The sequence below is a fragment of the Mastomys coucha genome, unplaced genomic scaffold (genome assembly GCF_008632895.1).
Source record: "Mastomys coucha isolate ucsf_1 unplaced genomic scaffold, UCSF_Mcou_1 pScaffold23, whole genome shotgun sequence".
Lineage (NCBI taxonomy): Eukaryota > Metazoa > Chordata > Mammalia > Rodentia > Muridae > Mastomys > Mastomys coucha.
This window is the reverse complement of record NW_022196906.1, coordinates 85,198,746-85,218,199: the sequence shown is the minus strand read 5'-3', so window position 1 is coordinate 85,218,199 and position 19,454 is coordinate 85,198,746. Positions and strand designations below refer to the sequence as shown.

Here is a 19,454-nt window from a genome sequence, read left to right as displayed (position 1 = left end):
ATGATAATCAACAGAGCCGAGGAAGCCAAACTACTGGTTCCTCCATCTCTTTTTCCCCTTTATGACATTGTTCAAAATGACAATCTAGTTCAGATATGAGGAGGTTAGCACCTCCCTTGAAATGAAAACAGAAATCTAAATGGAAAAGGAAAGAAGAAAAAGTGCTTTGTAGTCTACATGTCGCCCATCTTTAATTCAGAGATGCATCTATAACTCCAGGGAGTTCTGCCTTTGATCTCTTTGATTTTTTTTTTTTTAAACACCAAATCTGTTAGACTAAAATTCCGAGGTTTTCCATAGAAACATCTCCATTACTTCAGGATATTGATGTTTTCTTCTTCCTGGGGGTTATGATATGGTAAATCAGATTCATAAAGGGACAATGCCAGCATTCACAGGCCTGGGTGGGGTTTCTCTCAGCCTTTGCCTGCCCTCCCTCTCAGAGTCTCTCCTCCCTCTCATTCATTTAAATTTATTTTCTCTCTCCCTCCCTTTTTTGCATTCCCCCTCCCTTCCTCCCTATCCTCTCTCTTCCCCTCCTCCTTTCCACCTTCTCTTTCTCCTTTCCTTTCTTCCCTGCCTCATTTTCTCCCCGTTGTTCAACCAAAATAAGGTTGTGATTCTGGTCTCTTCAAGCCCTTTCAAGCGCCTTCAACTTTGGCGGCGGCAGCAGCAGGTTGCGTTGCTATGGCAACCGTACTGTATGGCTGCAGCGGCTGCAGCCCCAGCCCCTGCTCAAATCCCCCAAACAATGCCCCCGCCTAGTGCAGGTTTCTCGCCCTTTTCCGTGCACTTTTCCCTTCTAATAGGACTAGTGGCCTCAAATGGGCGATGCATCTTGACATGACAACAATCCCTACACCTCCTCTTAATCCCCCTCCCTCTCCCTCGCTTTTTCTTCCTCCTTCCACGTCCTTTGATCTATTAAAAATCTAAAGAACAAAGTCACAGGGGAACGTTGGGTTATGTTGTGACTGTCATTGTACAAAATGGGGCTCTTCAAACAGAATGTGGTGGAACCAAGGCCTAACAATTTTGATCCAGGATTGGTTGAGACTACAGGTCAAACCTGACAGCTCTATACAAGAAACCTAAAATTACAACCACAAGACATTTGGAAGCCACCCTCCCTGTCCCAAACTACCTGTACCTAGGAGATTCCAGGAGCCAAAGTTATCATCTACTCAGGCTCCAAGTGTAACATGGGGACACCCAGGGTTCTGATGAGGCTCCCAATTGAGGAGACATGTAGATTCAGAGCAAGGATATCTGCCACATCTTAAAATGCCTTACAGACAATGGCAAGAATCTGGGCCTCACTCATATCTAACACAAGTTTCAACTTCCTTCACAGTTCATGGCATGCAATTTAAGTGCTCAACAAAAATACTACTGTTATTGCTACTGCCTCTTCTGGAGTTCAAGAGAGAAGGGAATGATTAGAAATCGAAGTTAACAGTTAAGACTTAAGTTTTTGTTCTATGGTTAAATATGGAAGGGGGTTGGACATCAAAGGAAATTCTTTGCCTTTTCTAGTATGAGAGTGCCATTCATACTATTTTTATAATTAGATACTACTCGCCACAGTAGATTACAACTAAGGACCACTTCTGAGTTAAAGCATACTTGGGCTATTTTCTAAGAACAATACTCACTATGTGATAGAACAATACTGAAGACAATAGTGGCTGCTCTTCCAGAGGACCCGAGTTCAATTCCCAGCACCCAAATGGCAGCTCATAAATGTCTATAATTACAGTCTGGGGAATGTGATGCCCTCTTCTGGCCTCCACTGAGCACCAGGAACACACATACATAGTGCACAAACATACATTCAGGCAGAACTAGCAAAAAATATTAAATATATATTTTATATTTAATTATTAATCTTATTAATTAATTAAAATATTGGTTAATAAAATTGGTGACTAGTGCTATAGATATTTAATAAACTGAAATACTCAGAGAATATTCAGTGCCTATCACTTAATTATTGAAGCAACAGTCAAGGGTTAATTACTTTGGAACCCAACATACATATAGAACATTTAGAATAATCCTTCACACTAGTCACTCTATTTAGAAAGCAAGCAGGCACAAATAGATTGGTATTCAAATATAAGTAAAGAAGAAAAATGGACTTGACATATCTCAAATAATTTTAGTTCATTTGGATTCAAAATTGAGTAGTCAATATTTTGGTAATCTTTCCCTTTTTCTATATTAAGGTAACATTTTCTGTTTGAAAAAAATTAAAATAGGGTCATGCTAGGTAGCCCAGGCTAGCCTCCAACTCAGAATTCATCTAGTGTGGCATCCTGGATACTGAGATTTCAAGCCTATGCCATCATGCCTCTCCTTTTTTAAAAATTTTAAAAGAAAATAATGGAAAGTGAAGACTGTAAAGTAAGAGAGAAAATTGAAATATTTTAAATTTCAGAAAACAGGTTTCATTTCATAGCAAAACTTCTATACTGGTACATATTAAGAAAGTCATATGATGATGGCCCCCTAATGCATACCTGCATGTAAATTTTACAAGCTCTAAAATTCAGCTAACAAAATATGCTGGTAAATAGGTGCAAAATGATATGTGTTTTCAAATCAAGATAGTGTAGCTATATATGGTACTGGGGATAGACTCAAGGCTTTGCACCTGTTAAATCTGTCATTTTAATAACAAGATTGTATAACAAGCATGTTGATGCAGCTGAGTTTTTCCTCCATGCATATTAGAGCAGCATACTTATTTGTGATGTGATGAAATTTAAAAAAAAAGAAAATGAGTGAGCGTATGGAAGTGTTGCTAGGGACCTGGGAACATGGGAAGAGCTCTGCAGCCTCTACCAACTACTCCACACTGCCATCTACTACTCCTAATCTATAAGGACTGACAAGAAATATCCACCTTGATCACTAAAACTAGAGAAAATATAATTGAAAGCAGTGAGAGAAATCATCCTAGAAATCTATGTGACTATCATCAGCCCAGGTGACCAGAATGTATATTGCTAGGTGAATATAAAAATAATATTTTTTTGTCTAGTAGCATGATTTCTTATATGTTCTCTAATTTTTTAAACATACTATAGATACATTGTTTAAGAAATACCATATTCTTCATCTTGTTTTCTTTACATATTTGCTTTACAGCCTTAAATAAATTGAAAAAAAAATTCTCTAAACACTTGGTAAAAGGTTAAATTGCTGTAAGCTTTTAGTTTTTAGCCCACCTTCTAGTGCAGGAAAAATTGAAGAAGGTTTTTCTTTTTTTTTTCTTTTTTTCTTTCATTTTTTTGGAGCCTCTTCATAGGCAGATGGAAAAGGAACAGGAAGTAACCATGGTAACAACTATTCTAGAAAAGGTAGTTCTGTGGAGCCTGTGGTTTTGTTTTGTTTTGTTTTTTAGTGCAAATCTACATATCAAGCACTCTAAGACATAGACATGTATAAACATGTACACACACATACACACATGAAAGCTTATAAACAATAAATCTATGTAGGACAAAGAGCACCTTCAATGACCCAAGACCCACTTTCTCCAGTTGTAAATATGTTAGTGTCATTTTTAAAGGTTTAGGACAATGAATGTCCTCTTTCATCCTAATTTTTGTCTCACAGAGCATGCCATAATCTTGAAGATGAATTGGGGTGTCATTTTCTGTGTAATATACTGAACATTCATCAAGATAAACATATACAGTCAAAATATTGTCTTCAATTCCTCATTGCTCCAGAAATGTTTACAGTCAGATCTGATCAAGCCAGTCTCCCTCTTAAACTCTTAGGTTCTTTTGGATTTCCCTGTGTCTTTTAAATGAACAATTAAGATCACTTCATACTGCTAGCATTGCTTTGATGGCTTCAAAATATGTCTTCAGATGGGGAACAGTGGCTATCACACACCCCCTGAAAAACTGATTAGACAGGTAAGCCCAACCTCTTTCAGTTGTCTTTAGTACAGTCAGCGGTTCTGAAGCTGACCAAATCAGAGCATCACCAATTTAAAGGAGAGTCCCTTTCACCCATGAGTCTCACCGACAAAACTCTGGAGACAAATCTAGAACAAGAGGCAAGGTGAAATTCTACAAAGCACAGACTTCCCAGTTCCTCCTAAACCAGCTCAACAGGCTGCAGTAGAAGGAAATCAAAAAGTAGGAAAGGAATGCTAATCCATCCCCCAGGAAAAAAAGCTGTCAGGAAGAAAGCATCAGAGGCAAGATGCCTCCGGGATTCTAAACTCTTAAACAGAAGGATAGAGTGGCTTAAATACCACCTGCAAAAGGTGTGCAGGAGTAGGAGGAGAAGGTTGGAGGGGGGTTGTTTGTGAGGGATTTGGGCACTATGATTATGAAGGAGTAAAAATTGAAGGAAAGGGGATGGATGCAAGGAGGTATGGAAGAGGTATGAAGGTGTGTAGGCTATACCTGAAGTGGAGAAAGGAATTTGAGGGTGTGGGGACTAAAAGAAATGTGAATGGCCAATGTTTAAGGAAAGTGAGAGAATCGTGGTAGACCACAGAGATCTGCAGGGTTCTAGAGCGGAGTTAAAAGGAAAGGAAGTGGTCCAAAGTAGGAAAGGGGGGGAAAGTTTATAACAGTAGAGAATCTGGAAGGCAGGTCGGGAAGAGTGGAGGAAGGGAACCGCAGAAAGGTGAGAAACAGATGAACTAGGGGTCTGACCTTCAAGAGCTATGTATCAGTAGTCTAGGAAACTGGTTAGGGTTCCTTCCCTCTGTCCCAGCACACCTCTAGATTAAGCAGACAATGAGCTCAGACCCTCCCCGCATAAACAGACTTTTGCTGAGGACAGATCAGCCCAGTGCTACTGACATTCCTTCTGTGGACAAACTAAGGGACTCCGGAACTGTCAGAAGCCAAAGGGACACCACACCTCTAACTTGGGGAGGGAGATACCCCTGCACTTCCTCTAACACCCGCCTGCTCTTCTTCCCCCTCTAATTCTTAATTCACGATTTACATATCAAATAATCTTAAAGTAGAGCCCGACCACCACCCCCAACATCTCCGGAGCCTGGATTTTTGTAAGACTGCAGTTTGGGAACAATTTCTACACATTAACTCTCAAATCTCCAGTGCACTCTAGAGTTCATCCCTAGCCTACATTATGGTCCCGGCTCCAAAGTCTCTGCCAGGAATAATTGGGGGCTGATGTAGAATACGATACTGGTATCACAGTAGATTTGGTCAGGGTCTGTGAATGAGAAACGGAACTGTAAAGAATTCTTCCTCTGTACCGGAAAAAATGCAAGCCAGTCACATACCAGGAACCGCCTGTACAGTTATGCACAAATAAATCACCTGGGAGTGACAAGTCTGGACAGTTCCAACTCAAGTGCCAGTAAGTGACAGATAAATGCCTATGCCCTCAAAACGTCTTAGAGTTCAGGAGATTCGTTCTTTTATAAACTTTGATATTTTTGAACAATGTGCACATAGAAAAGTATCACACATCGGAATTAACCAGACCCAAAGTCTGTATATCTCAGTAAACTTCCATACAGTTAAAACAGTCATTCGGAAGTCGTGTTGCTCAATAAAAGTGTGCAGTTATTAGAATATTCAAAGCCACCTCCATCAAAATTGGGGAGGGCTGCTCCTTTAGGGAAATGCAGTGAGATTTAGGGTGTTCCCTCTAGTCCTTCCAAGCCATGAAGCCTAACTTGACTTCCTCAGTTTATTTCATTGTGTGGTAAAATATATATCGAAATGCCATACATCATAGCAGGTAGGGGTCATTTTATAATAAAGTTAGTAAGAAAATCATTAATGCAGAGGCTAATGTATACTATGTAATTATCTAACATATAGTACAATTTGATTTCAGTATATGCAAATAACTTTAAGGAATGCTAATTTCATGGGCAGATAAAATTTGGCAGAGAATTAGCAAACATTCAGACCATAAAAATAAATTAACTGTTTTAAGGTCTTTGAACATAAACTTAAATGTAATCTTTTCTAACTCTAAGAGAAATAAAGTTACTATAGCCAATTACTTTTGGAAATAAGATTTTCCATCTTCCCATAATAGTCACTATTCATTTGAATAACAATTTTCTAAATTATATTGTTTACATCTGTATCAATAAAATATGTTTCTTTGAATGATTATAAATAAAGCCACCTATAGATTTCAGAATATTAATATTTAATTTCATTTTAGCTTTGGTCAGAAAAATGCACTAGACCTACTTGCCTGTCAGCATGGAATTGACCATCTCTCATATTCAATTTAAGTCACCATAATTGAATAAGTAAATGAATGAATGGATTAAGTATTTGAATTATTGATGGCTAGGATGTGTGTGAAAATGTTTTATATAGTACAAAGATATTTTCTAAATTGATGCATTTCATTAGGATATTTCTATATCAAACTAAACAAATCAGAAAATGTTATTACTAAATTAATTTTGTAGCAATTAAACAAACTTTCCAATATATCATCACAGATTATGGATTTTAGCTCCAATTCATTCTTAAATCCAAACAAATATTATCCACCACAAGGACAGAACCACAAAAGCAAAGACTAGAAACATTGTTACCTTGCCTTCTTCATATCACCATAGACTAGCTCAGGGTATGATGAGCCTTAACATGTACAATTTGGAAGATATTGAAACATGTGTGTGTGTGAGAGAGAGAGAGACAGAGAGAGAGACAGAGAGAGAGAGAGAGAGAGAGAGAGAGAGAGAGAGAATCACTTTAACTTAAAATAATTTTAAGAAACTAGAAAGTGCTAGTGGGTGTGGTGGCACATGCCTTTGATTCCATCATTCAGGAGGCAGAGACAGGCAGATCTCTGTGAGTTCAAGACCAGCCTCTTCTACATAGTGCCAACCAAAGCTACATAGTGAAACCCTGTCTTAAAAAGAAACATAAAAAAGGAAGGAAGAAAGAAATGAAAAAGAAAGAGAACATTATTATACAGGTAATCAAATGGGTAGTTACCTATCAGAGCTCAATACACAAGTTATATTTGGCTAGCTGCATTTCTAAATCTAAGCCAAAATATACAGGTTACCATTTACCTTCATTTCCAGAAATCTTAATGAACTATTTTGAAGAGGATTACACCTGTCATATTGCTAATTAGAGAACAAGAATAAGGTAAGGAAAATCCAGATCTATTAATTAAGATGCATTCCCAAGTAGGAGGATTCTTTGGAGAGATTATTAAGAAACGGGGTGCTCTCCTTACTTTTCTTCCCTTTATCAATTACATGTACTTTTCTTTCAAGACCCCTGGAACTCTCTGAAATACACAAGTTTTAAACATGTCACCATTTGCATTCCAGGGTAATTGTCTTTGCCCTTCTGCTGCTTCTGTGTGCACCTACATTGGATCTAGAATGTGATTTATATTACACTCTCTTTTGCTCTGAACCACCGCCCAATGGAAAGAATTCTGTCTCTGGAAATTCTGTCTCTATTTAAAAAAAAATTAAAAGATATACAAGAAGGGGCTGGCCACCACTCTTCCTCCACCTGAAGACAATTAAAGCAAACTTAAATGATCTTGGGAAGGTTTCAAGAATCAGAAATTGGATGCACTCCCAGGATGCAAGTCGGTCAGTTAGCCGAGTTGGCTGCGCACCCTCTTCTGAAGGGTGGCACCTTCTGAAGAAAGATGAAAAGTGCCTCATCTTTTCCTAATTTGTACTTCCGGTCTAATCCATCAGTTTTATTTGCCCCAGAAACCGATCCCTACAAATTGTACAGTTGTCCATAACTACAGGAACGTAGAAATTAATGAGCCAAAGCTAAGGGAAGTTTGTAAATTATTTCTTTGCCACGTGTTTACTTTGTTATGTCTAAGTGCAAGAAAAAACAGCTCCATCCTCTCCGCCTCTCATTTAACATCTACAGTGAGGTTTAGAAGGCACTCTAAGCTAATTTTAGATCTTCACAAGGGGTTTTTCTCTTTCGCCTGGAGTATTCAGTATTTATGAAAGAAAGTGCTCAGACCCAGGAACCTTAGGAATCAGAGAACTTCTCAAGTCCCAATGGATTTGTGGGTCTTCAAGAGCCTTTGTCAGTGACTAGGCTCCCTCAGAATCCCCAGTTAGTATCCCAAACTGCTGCTAAATACTGCTGTGCTTAAGCAAGGGTCGCTCCCAGCATTGTGATGTTGTCTGCAGTTCCCCTCTCTCCTTCACCACTCCCCATCTTTGAGGAAAAGTCACTTAGGATGGCGGTTTCTCTACCCATGTGACCAAACTGTTCACTCTTTAAATAAAAACTTTCCTGCGTTGTCAGTTTTATTTCTGGTTCATGCCGACCATTTTTAGGGGAGAGAGAGAGAGAGAGAGAGAGAGAGAGAGAGAGAGAGAGAGAGAGAGAGAGAGAGAGAGACAGAGAGAGATGCATCTCAGATGTGTATAGTCTATTTACCCAGCAACTAGCCATCGTCCGACATTAATTTATAGGTTTATTACAAATACCTAAGGTATTTACAAGCCTGCGCTGGGTCGTGTGTGGCGGGGAACATCTATCTGGTGAATAGGCGGTGTCACACGGTAGCATGCTCCCTTGTCAGGCCTGATTGTGTTTTAGGCAAACATTTGCGCACACATAAAGGCAAAGGTCAAGGACTGTTCGGCCCCAGTGTGCGCCAATTCACCCAGCGAACCAATGCGCAGAAACTGAATTTTATGCGCTGATCCCGCCAGACTGAGGCGCAGGAGTCCCTGTCGCTACTAAACAAAATCGCCTCCGATTATTTCCCTTGTCGATTTCTCTCTGTCTCCCTATTCAACTTCTTGGGCTTCCTCGGGAATACCACTGGCCAAGACTTGTTTGGCAACATCTGGATCAACTCTGCTCAACCGCTGGTGCAGCCCTTGTTTGTTCCACATTTCTGGGTAAGGGAAACATATTAAACAGAATCCAGCCCCCAGTAAACCTTTGCAGAGAGCTTACTTAAATGAAAGCCCCCCTCAGACCTGGAATCTGACTATACACGCGGTGTACACACAGCTGACCAACAATTAATTGTATTCAGATCACAGAACTGACTCCCAAAGCTCTGCGAGGAGGAACAGAAGTACACATGACTGAGTGTTGGTAATGCAAGTCTATGGGATCGTGAAGCGCACTGGGAGCTGTCGGCTGAGTCACTTTAGGGCCACTTTGAAAGTAAAAGACATCGTTTTCCTGTAAAATATGCTTTCTATTCTAAAATGTATGTACCACCTCTCACGGATCACGCCTAGTTGTTGGTTTTTTTTCCCCCCAGCTCCTAGAAAGGGGATACAAATGATTTCGAGTGGATGTCAGCTTGAGCAACTCGGAAGAGAAATAGTTTCGCTGTTAAAACAAACGCGAACCCAGGCTCCAACCCACAGGGTTTTGCATCAATAATCATCTGGTGAGAGCCAATGGCAGTTTTTCCAAATAGTCCATTTAAGGGAAGAGACTTTTCCCCTGATAAACCAGAGTCGCAGCTGTGCGTGCTCACAAGCAAATAGTTTACACGTGCAAAATTCATTCCTACGAGTCAGGCGAGCCCCAGGCTCAGCTGTGGAGCAGTGTTTGCCTGAGGCTAGAAAGGCCACAACTTGTTGCCTCTGTAGCCCCTCCAAACACTGGACATTCAGGGCTTTCGGGCTTCTGGGACTTGCCGCCAGGGCTAGAAAAAAAATAAAAGAAAGGATCACCCACAAAATCCGAGCAAAGTTGCAGCAGACAGTTGCCTCTGAAGGGAAGGGCTTCCTAATTGCTCTCTAATCTCTACAAACAACAAGGAAACTCTGCCCACGTGCGATCCCACTGGATCTTAAAGCCGAAAGGAAAACAGAAGGAAAGACGACTTACCCCGACCTGCCACAACGCTACATTCTAAGCGTCCTTTAAACAGTTTGAGTCTTCCTTTCGGGCTGCAGATTTTTCCTTCCTTCTGCCAAAGTCTGCTATCAAAATCAAGCTAGCTGCTGTTTAAAGAAAGCAAAGAAGAAAAAAAAAAAAAACAGAGAAAAAAAATAAGAAAATAAAACTAGTTTCTATTAATCGTGTGTCTCTACCCGTACTTTGCTTCGAATACTTTTTTCTCTCCTTACCAAATTTCTCCAACCACCACCTGTAAAGCTTCTCGAGCTTCAAGTTTGTGTGGTTTGTGTAAGCAAATGTGCTAGTGTGTGAGAGTGAGCGCCAGTGCGAGAAGTTAACTGCTTTAAAAAAGACATCGTTGTCAGTCCGAGGCCAAGCAATAAAAATGTGGCCCCCATCTTTGGGTGTGGAGATTTTTACATGCGCCTCTCATTTCATTTAACTTTTTTCCCCCCAGAGCTGAGAAAAGCTGCTAGCTTACTTTCAGCGGACTTTGCTCGTTATTCATCTGTTGAGTCGCCTCAGAGGCACAAAAGCAGATCCAAGGCGTTATGAAAAATGGCCTGAGCCCGGAGAATGTCACAGTGGTCGGCGTATTATTTTAGCCTTCTTAAAAAAAAAAAAAAAAAAAAAAAAAACTCAGGGAAAGTTTGCTTTTGATGAATTCAATAAAAGCAAAGCTGCAACGGAAGAGATTTTCAGCTAAAATTATACAGCATGGGGCAGAGCTTAGAGCAGCCAGATGGCCAAAAGTAGAGGGGTCCTCTCAGTTTCAAAACCCAGATCTAGAATTCCCTGGGCTGAGCCTCTTAGTTTATTTAATCCCATGTGTATTTTTAATTTTAAAAAAGAAAAAGATCCCCCCTCGCTCTTTTTCCCACTTCATTTTTTGTTCCCTTCCAGGCTCCCCATGGCATATGTACTGGTGAGGCCCCTGTCTTGGAATTTGTAGAAGTCACTTTTCCATTCCTCCCTTGATAATGGAGTTAAACTTTTGAGTAGCCAGCCTGGAGCAATGCTAACTCCACAGGCTATAGGAGGGTTCACTGAAGGTTGTAGTAAGGGTCTAGATGTAAATACCCCCAACACCTCACATTCCCAGGAAGCTAGGGCTCACACACACACACACACACACACACACACACACACACACCATTCTCTGAGTGTAGAATCGGTTTACCTTTCTGCACTACTCTGGGGGAAGCTTCCACTTTGGGACTATTTGTGGGCACTTTTGTTTGTATCCACCCCTCTACAACTTTCTAGAGTTAGTTGCAATGGCAACCCTGACTGTGGAATGGGGGTGTGTGAAATTAACCTGTATCATAGTCAATCCAAGCCCCTCCCCCTCCAGAAAAAAAAATGTGAGGCATGGGATGGTGGTTCAATGAAGTGGAAGAGTCAGAAGTTTGCTTTGGACTTGAAACAGAAGGCTAGACGAAGTCCTGGGGGCATTTCTTCTAGAGGAAGAATCATCCAAAGTCAAGTGCTAAGCACCATCCCACCCTCAGTACACAGTCTGAAGAGAGTTAATGAATTCTAACAGTTTAACTCCCACCTCCAGGGAGGCTTCCAGGAAGGCATCCTAGCCTGACTATATTCTTCAGACCAAAGATATTCAGCCCAGGCCTGAGTTTAGAAAATCATCATTCCCTAATTAAAAGAAGAGCTATGTGTCAAGGATGGAGCAATAGAGAAGGAAGGGAGTTTCTTGGGGGATATTTGGTTTTCAGAGCCTGGGAGGTGAAATGGAATCAGTCGCCAAGCCTCAGCCTTTCTGTCAACGAAAGTGGGCCACATACTAAGTTCTACCCTGTTGCAGGATCCTACTCTGACATGTCTACAGTGAGTGACCTTTGTCCAAGTTGAGACTCATCCCTCTGTTTCTTCAGCTGTAACTGCATAAAAAATATATATTGTATTGACCTGTGTTGTATGTTTGGTTTGTTTAAAATAAAACTGTTAGAAGTGTATTTAGAGAGCACACTGTTGTGTGTTAGGGTATCAATTCTGTTTATTTATTACCAGGAAGCTGTAGTTGAGCTGGAAAACCTGGGAAGCTGCATTCTCCAGACTGTAGTTTTCCCTGTAAAGATTCAAATATCAGTAACCCAACTGAGTTTCTACCATCCTGTACTCCCTCAGCTGGGAGGCTCTTTCCCTGCCTGCAGGAATCGCTCACTCCCCACTTTCCTTTCCCAGGACTAACACGGAAGACTTAAGTTACCCGTATACATACATACATACATACATACATACATACATACATACGTGTGTGTGTGTGTGTGTGTGTGTGTGTGTGTGTCCCTAATTGTTGACCAGACACTGTGAGAGACCTTCAAAGCTGAAATTGAAGAAGAGACCTTTTGAGTGATCTCTCTTCAAATTTTGGAAAGTAAAGAGAGAAACCGCTGACTGGAATCCAATGAGGAAGAAGAGGAAGCTGAAATTGGGCTCCAGGTTCCTGTTTTGATACCACCTCTATCCCCTCCCAACCCCCGCCCCTGCCCCCACCCAAGTCTCTTTCTTTGTTTTGTAGTAGTCCTGGGGATGCTACTGCTAGTGCCTTTGGGGGTGAGGGGAAATCCCTGCTAGTGCTGAACAAGCAAGTGCTCCACACTAAGCTGTCTGCTAGCCCCAGCACTTTTTGGGGGGAGGAAGCAAGGATGCTGGGAGAAAACCTTTTTTCTGAGGGGAGCTGCCACCAGAATGTTGGGTGCTGGCCCCATAATGGTAATCGGGACCCCCAACTGTTGTCCTCTACAAGACACTTCTGAAATCCCCGACACTTCTGAAACATACTGCCAAATCCAAAGCCCTGGCACCAGCAATGAAACTGAACTGAGAGACCCTGTCATGCATTAGTGCTACAAGTCTTGGTGGCAGTGTTCTCGGTAGTGCTGTGATGAAACAGCACCGCTAAACACTGAGCCACGATTTACAAAACTCGGGGTCTACCTGATCTGGGGAGGACTAAGCTTTGTCAATATTTTCATCTCTGGGTCTACACAAAGACTCCAGGGTATCTTGAACCTCAGACTCCAAACCGAGCTATGCCTGGTGGAAGTGGAACAGGAACGTTGGTCCTCAAAGGAAGTAGAACAAAGAATCCAAGCCCAGCTCAAGCTAGCTCTAACACCCGCCTAGGTGCTGGAGACAAGTACTGCTGAGTTTGGGTTCATACCGCGGTGTCTCGCCATCACATCCTGCCCCTACTACCAAGGCTCTGGAGCCTTCCAGAAACAGTTTTTCAAGATGCTCTCTCCTGGAATGCTTCAACATCAAAACATGCAATGGGACAGAGAGGAAGTCCCAGACAGAATTTCCTGTCTTTGTCATTTGTAGTTAAAGAAAATATACAGGTAACTAGGAAGTTATCTGTAGTTTAAATTCAGAATACCAAACTACTGGGGCCGTGAATATGTGTGTTGAATTGGGATGAAACTGATTTGAATCTCTGTCCAGACAAATTTCTAACCTACTGGGCTGAAGATTTCTCAGGATTATGAGGACTGGGTTCTTTCTGTTCTGCATAGTCTCAAAGAAACTAAAGGAAGCATTTCACCCTTAACAACAGCACCAAGTCCAGGAGTAGTGTTCAAAGCAGTAGATTTGCCTCAACTTTTGTAGCACCCCATTTTACAGCTCTACAATAATTTATGCAAGACAAATCTTTGCCCCTACTCTCAAGCAAGTGCCTCTCTCTTAATTTCCATTTGCCGCTAGCTTTCTGTCTTAAGGAGCATCAATCACAAAGAACTTGGGTGTTGGGGGGGTGGTGAAGCTCCCACCTAAGGTGGGCCCCTGGCATTAATTGTCCCAATAAACTGAGATATAGTGTGCATAATGCAATGGTGCAATATGGCATAGTCCACGTGTATGACTTAATTAAGCCATTTGCAGCTTGATGCTGCAAGTCAACGGGTGTGCAAGTGGATTAACAATTGCTGGTTCCCCTTATCCTCAGGATGGCGCGTAATTACTTTACTAGCAGTACATATCAATTTTTGATGATTGCAGAAGCCATGCTTGCTTCACCAAGAAGTTTCTTAATAACTCTCCATTGTGTATTTTAAAAAGTAGTGCTTGGAAATATTTTAAAGTCATTCTTAGTGTTTTCATAGATTTTCATTGTCATTTTTAATGGATCCTTGTATTCCTTATGCATTATGTTACAAAGAGGCTGAGGCAGAATTTTAATTCTCTGTTTGATGAGGAAACGTACAAGATCCTCAGCCCTTTTTGTCATTCACCTAGACAGCACTATGCTCAATGCAAAGCTGAAATAAAACGAAGATTATTTTTATAAGTGTCCTTTATAAAGTCTTACAGATTCAGAGGGCCATCACTTCGACGATGCGCTTTCTGCAGCACCTCACTATCCACATAAATGTACATAGCTTGTTCCTTTTAAATATAATTGAAAAGGACTATGAGCATCCTGGAGCTCTGCATCATTTCCCCACATAAACCAACCCTAGTAACGTCCTGAGTGATGCACACTTCTTGTGGACAAGGCTAAAGGAAAACAGGGCGTCTGGTGGCCCAGTGGGGGTGGGGGGTGTGTACTAACATGGGTTGATGAAATTTGAAAGAGGGCTAATAAAATTATGCAACTTGATGACAAAGACATTGACACTCCTGCTTCCTAGACTCCTTGTCTTTTGTCTAGAGTCAGATGGCATTAAGCCCCAACTCTCCTCCATTCGGGCTGGAATGGGTGGCACTGATATGCATTTGTTCCATGTGATTTACTACTTGAATCTTAAGTCAAAGCTGATCATTTGACCTCTCTGGATTGAACTAAATTCATCATCTATAATTTTATTAAAAAGGCGAATGACCATCAATCATAATGAGAGCATGGTGAGGCAACATTTTTTTTTTCAGAGAAGCTTATCAACTTCATGGACATGTGATACTTATGTGGGTTTCTTTTCTTTTTTCTTTTTTCTTTTCTTTTTTTTTCTTTTCTGCCTTATACTAAGCTGACAAACACCTGACACTTCTTCTGAGGTCATAAGGTCAGCACATTATCCATGGCTAGTATCATTTTGAAGAGGGATTTTCAATTTAACTAGATCCAGAGAAGAATGAGATGGCCTCTTGATTTAAGCACAGTTCTAAGTGATGCCCCATGCTTTTAGATTCAAGTAACAGTATGACAAATGACAAACCATATCTCAGCCTATCTAAAGTAGATTTCACAAAATCCCAGAAAGTGAAATTGGATTATACCTTCTCTTCCCCATCTCTAACTGTCTCATGTAGGTCATTTGACATCACTGTTCTTTGGAGGCTCCTTATGTTAGAGAATTGTGAGGTAGTGACATAAGACTAAGTCATGCCTCATTAGAACATTAAGGGCAGGTAAATTTTTCCAGTAGTTTTTGAAATTGAACTTGACCTTAATTCTTTAAAATTAAGGCCAAAGGGTCCCTGTTTTGAAGGGTCCCTTATCAGAGTAGATTTGTTCTCCTACCTGAAGCAGGTGATGTTTCTGCAAAGACATCTGAATGACAGCGGGAGTGGAGGACAAATCTAATAAAGCCTAATAAAGCATGAGCATTGAAATGTCATTAAACTTAGGAAGATGAGACTCAAAATCACCAAAAAGGTAAATGTCTTCATTAGTCTGATCTCTGAAGACTGTCGAACATTTCATTAATTTATAATTTATGATTGTTTGACAAATATTGAAAAGTATGTAAATATGAGTGAGATAATGTCTTTTCTGCGGGAGATGAGGAAATGACCCAAACTGTACGTGCCTGCAAGATTACACACAGGACCCAGCTCTCTGCTGTCAAACTGTGCCGCCCCCTTCAGCCAACATATTGTGCAAGTGACAAGTGAAATAGTGCAGATAAACCAATGGCTTAAAACGTAATAAAGACAACAGCCATTTGCATTTTTTACATTTTATTACAAAGGTAATTTACTATGACACATTTCTGAATGTAATTTATGAAAACGTGTTAAAGCAATTACATCGTGTATACAGCTCTCAGAGCTACAGACTTCAGATAAATAATAACATTATAGATCTTCAGAGATTTTCACTATTAAAAACATATCATAAAAGAAAATCCTTTATTTCAAAACTGATTTTACATGAGAAGATAATGTCATTAAAATTTAAACTTAAGAATAAAATCTTGAAAAAACAATATAAAACAGATGAATAATATTCTTTGCTGGAGTTGTGAAATTAAATCTTCATGGTGACAACTTACTCATTTTATAGGGTTTATTATCATGGTACTTTTTCTTTCCTGGAGTCAGTATGAAGTGCAAAGTATTAAAGACTTCATTGGTTGGAGATTCAAAAGGGGTATTATGTTTTCCTTCTCTAGATTCTGAGAACATTCTTTTTGTGCATGTCTCTTTTGTAAGTCACAGAACTGTTCCAGCTTTAAAATGTAAGAGAAAATATTATTTCCTGATGGTCAAGAGTGCCTGAGTCAGCCCTTCAAGCATACCAACCTGCCAAGAGTTATCAAAATGACACAAAAACTCCATGAAGGGAAAGACAAGAAAAGCTTATACTATAAAACATAAAATCAAAACTAGAGCTATTTACTTCCTTCTCTTACTCTCCTCACACCAGTTTATTTCCTGGTAGCAGCATCATATATTCTGAGCCTTGTGGTGCTTGATTAGTTATTTTATATCCAGCCTCCAACTGTTTTTGTTCTGTTTTTTTGTTTTGTTTTGTTTTGTTTTTTTACTAACTTTCTTGAGGGGTCTTGCTTTAAAAAAAAAATGTTATCTTTAAAATGTATTAATAATGCAAGCCAGAAATGGACTCTGATCTTGCTTATGAAGGAATGTTCTGGATTTATTCCACAATTTATAAACAAGTTGCAAGATTGAGGCTGTATTGTCACCTGAACCATTCCCAAAGGTGTCTTAACTATTGTCACAAGTTTAGAGCCAAGAGCCACAACCCAAAGACAGGCAAACTAAGCAAACAGACTCTAGATATAGTGAAATGTGATGTGACATCAGCTGAAATAGGCAATGGATGTCCCCAGTGTTCTTCTTCAACTCAGGGGTCCTGATAACTCACTCATATTAGCCTCCAAGGCTTCAGCCTCCTTCCTGGTTTGAACATCCTCAAGGCATAGGAGCCTTTGAAGAGTTTCCACAGAGCCCCAATCCAGCTGCCAACGTGGACTGCCACTAAAGATGGTACAGTTGATGTCTTTTGAAGAGACCACCATTTACTGAAAGTAAGGAACAGTGGACAAGGCACCTGTTCCATTTGGATTCCTAACAGATATTTGATGACCAGCCATAGAGAATGTACACGGGCACTCCTTTCATCTTCAGACAAAGATGGCAGTCCTGACCCACCAAAGGCTGTGCATGTCAACCTTCCCTAGATTAGGATATTATCACCTTTCAGGAGCATGGATGCCCTTCAACCTATCTTGAGTAGATTCTCACTTTACCACTAAGGGCTGCTTCCTGCCTTCCCTACATCTCTGTCCTAGCCAAACTCCAAGCCTAAGTCCTGGGGAAATTGGTCTTAGAATTATCCCTTTAGCCTGCAGACCTGGACTAGGCAAGGGGGTGGGTTGTTAGTTGTAACTGGGGTTAAGTCAGTCCCTTGCTCCAGCCTTTTGTCTCTCTTGGAATGTTTTAGGGGTTGCATATGCTTTTGTGTTGCAAACAGCAAGCGGGGTCCCAGGAGTCTTCCACCCCATGCCTGATTGTGAGCTCTGGTTTCCCTAGACAACTGTGGCCAGCAGGAGGACTCCCCCACAACTCCAGCTTGGTACAGAGAAGAGCTGCAACACTCCAGGGCTCAAGCAAAGTTCCCTCTTTCTCAAAGGAGTGAAGACTGAAGAAGGGGAAGAGGGAATAGGTTTAATAATCCATTTCACAAACGGTAAACTACTTGTATGTGAGGACTACGGAAAGGAACATGCAATGAGGAAGACAGAGAAAACAAATAGCAGTTGATTTGTCAGTTCCAATGTGGAAGCACTCTCCCTCCCCAAGCAACAAGGAAACCACAAAGGATAGAACTGTTTGCTGCTCAGTTCTCTGAACACACATGGGTTTTTATCAGCTCAGCCATCATTGTGATGATTTACAAATACAAACTTTTTCGTGTGCTCTCATTATTTTTCCCTTCTGCTCTGCACATCAGATTTTTCTTTCCAGATAGTCAAATGACTTTAAAAGTAGACGAAAGGGAAGGAAAAAAAAAAAAAAACTCAACCGTTGCCACCCAAGAAATGATAAATAGCATCACATAGCTAATCGCTGGAGGGTGTGTTTATCAATTCATAATCATTTATTCTTGGTGATGTATGGCCCTTACTCTTAAATCTGAAAAGCTTCTATTTGAAGGTGTGAATAGCTTTCCCCTCTTCTTGCAGCAAACCTTCCTACATTAGCAGTGATTGATCTCATGTACAATTCGTCCCAGAGTGCTATTTTACAGGGGGAACACTGGCTTTTGGAGATTAACTGGGGAGTCTGTTACATATTAATGAAGCCTAGAGATATGCTAACGTTTTGGTAATTTAGTTATTTGTGTCTATAGCCATCGTCGTTATTTTCTTTTAGACCCCTGCGGTTGCTATCCATCGAATTAAAAAGTGGTCCTTAGAATTATTTTATCTGCTGGCAACTAAACGCCCTTTAATGTGGAAAACAAATGTTGACTTCTTTCTTGAAGGATTCATGCTTCCTGGCCAGACGGCAACGTGTGTTAAACTGTATTCGTGGGAGATGTTAGTTTTCATTCTGGGAGACTGCGCTAAAGTAATAACTGACAAGAGGAAAGAAAAGAAGCCCAAATTCTACACACACACACACACACTGTATTTGATCTAGGTAAGAGGAGTAAGGAAAACCTCTAATAGAAAACATATTCTGCTAAGAGGTTTGTTTCTCCAGGATATTGGAAACCTAAGCTGGACAGGTGTTAGGAGTGAGGCTGGAGAGGGAGGAGCAATGGAATTGCCCACTGATTTGCAGCCTAACAATTTATATGCCACCAAATGAGACGTCGACGTCATTAATGCCTGTGTGCTCCCGTGTAGATGGTGAATGAATTCTAATCCCGAAGAGAAGCAGCATCTCACAAGAAGATTGCTTTGTGACGCAGACTAAAAACAGTAATCTGTTTTTCCTGTTAAGAATTTTCTGGGCATTCTTCCTAGACTGCTTTCTGAATTTCCCGCAAAATATTTGGGATTTGTCTGCGGGTAGGAGACAGGAAGCCTTTTCGGAATGTTTGCCAAGTTCCTGGGCTCTTTGGAGGATGCAGAATGGCAGCTGATTGAAGGAAAGGGCTAGAAGGGCAGAAAGGATTATGAAACCAGTGGTCAGAGTGGAGTTCCACGCCTGCTTTAAGTGAGAAAAAAATGAATTGCTCCTTTCCATTTCTATATAGTCTAGGAACCCTGCTGAGTTAGGAGAGACCCAGAACACCTGGGGAGGAAAGTTAGTTCCCTGGCTTTAGTAAAGGAGCTTTGGATGGATCGCTCCACTCTCCCCTGTCCACTCTGGGTTCTCCTCTCCCTCCTCTTCCTCTTCCCGGTCTCCTCCTCCTCCTCCTCCTCCTCCTCCTCCTCC

General features: G+C 40.8%; 1 long non-coding RNA gene across 2 annotated transcripts in view; it reads right to left on the bottom strand.

Moving 5' to 3' along the window:
• The window catches only part of LOC116072441, a 166,105-nt gene extending 155,684 nt beyond the window's left edge, over positions 1 to 10,421 (bottom strand). Inside the window, exons 1-2 of one of the 2 annotated variants that reach the window (XR_004111452.1) lie at positions 10,339 to 10,421; positions 9,846 to 9,961 (exon numbers count right to left, since the gene is read on the bottom strand). This is a non-coding gene — a long non-coding RNA (uncharacterized LOC116072441). Of the gene's footprint in view, positions 1 to 9,845; positions 9,962 to 10,087; positions 10,296 to 10,338 lie in introns of those variants that run through there. The other variant, XR_004111451.1, reaches the window with a different exon arrangement.
• Between the last annotated feature and the right edge of the window lie 9,033 nt (positions 10,422 to 19,454).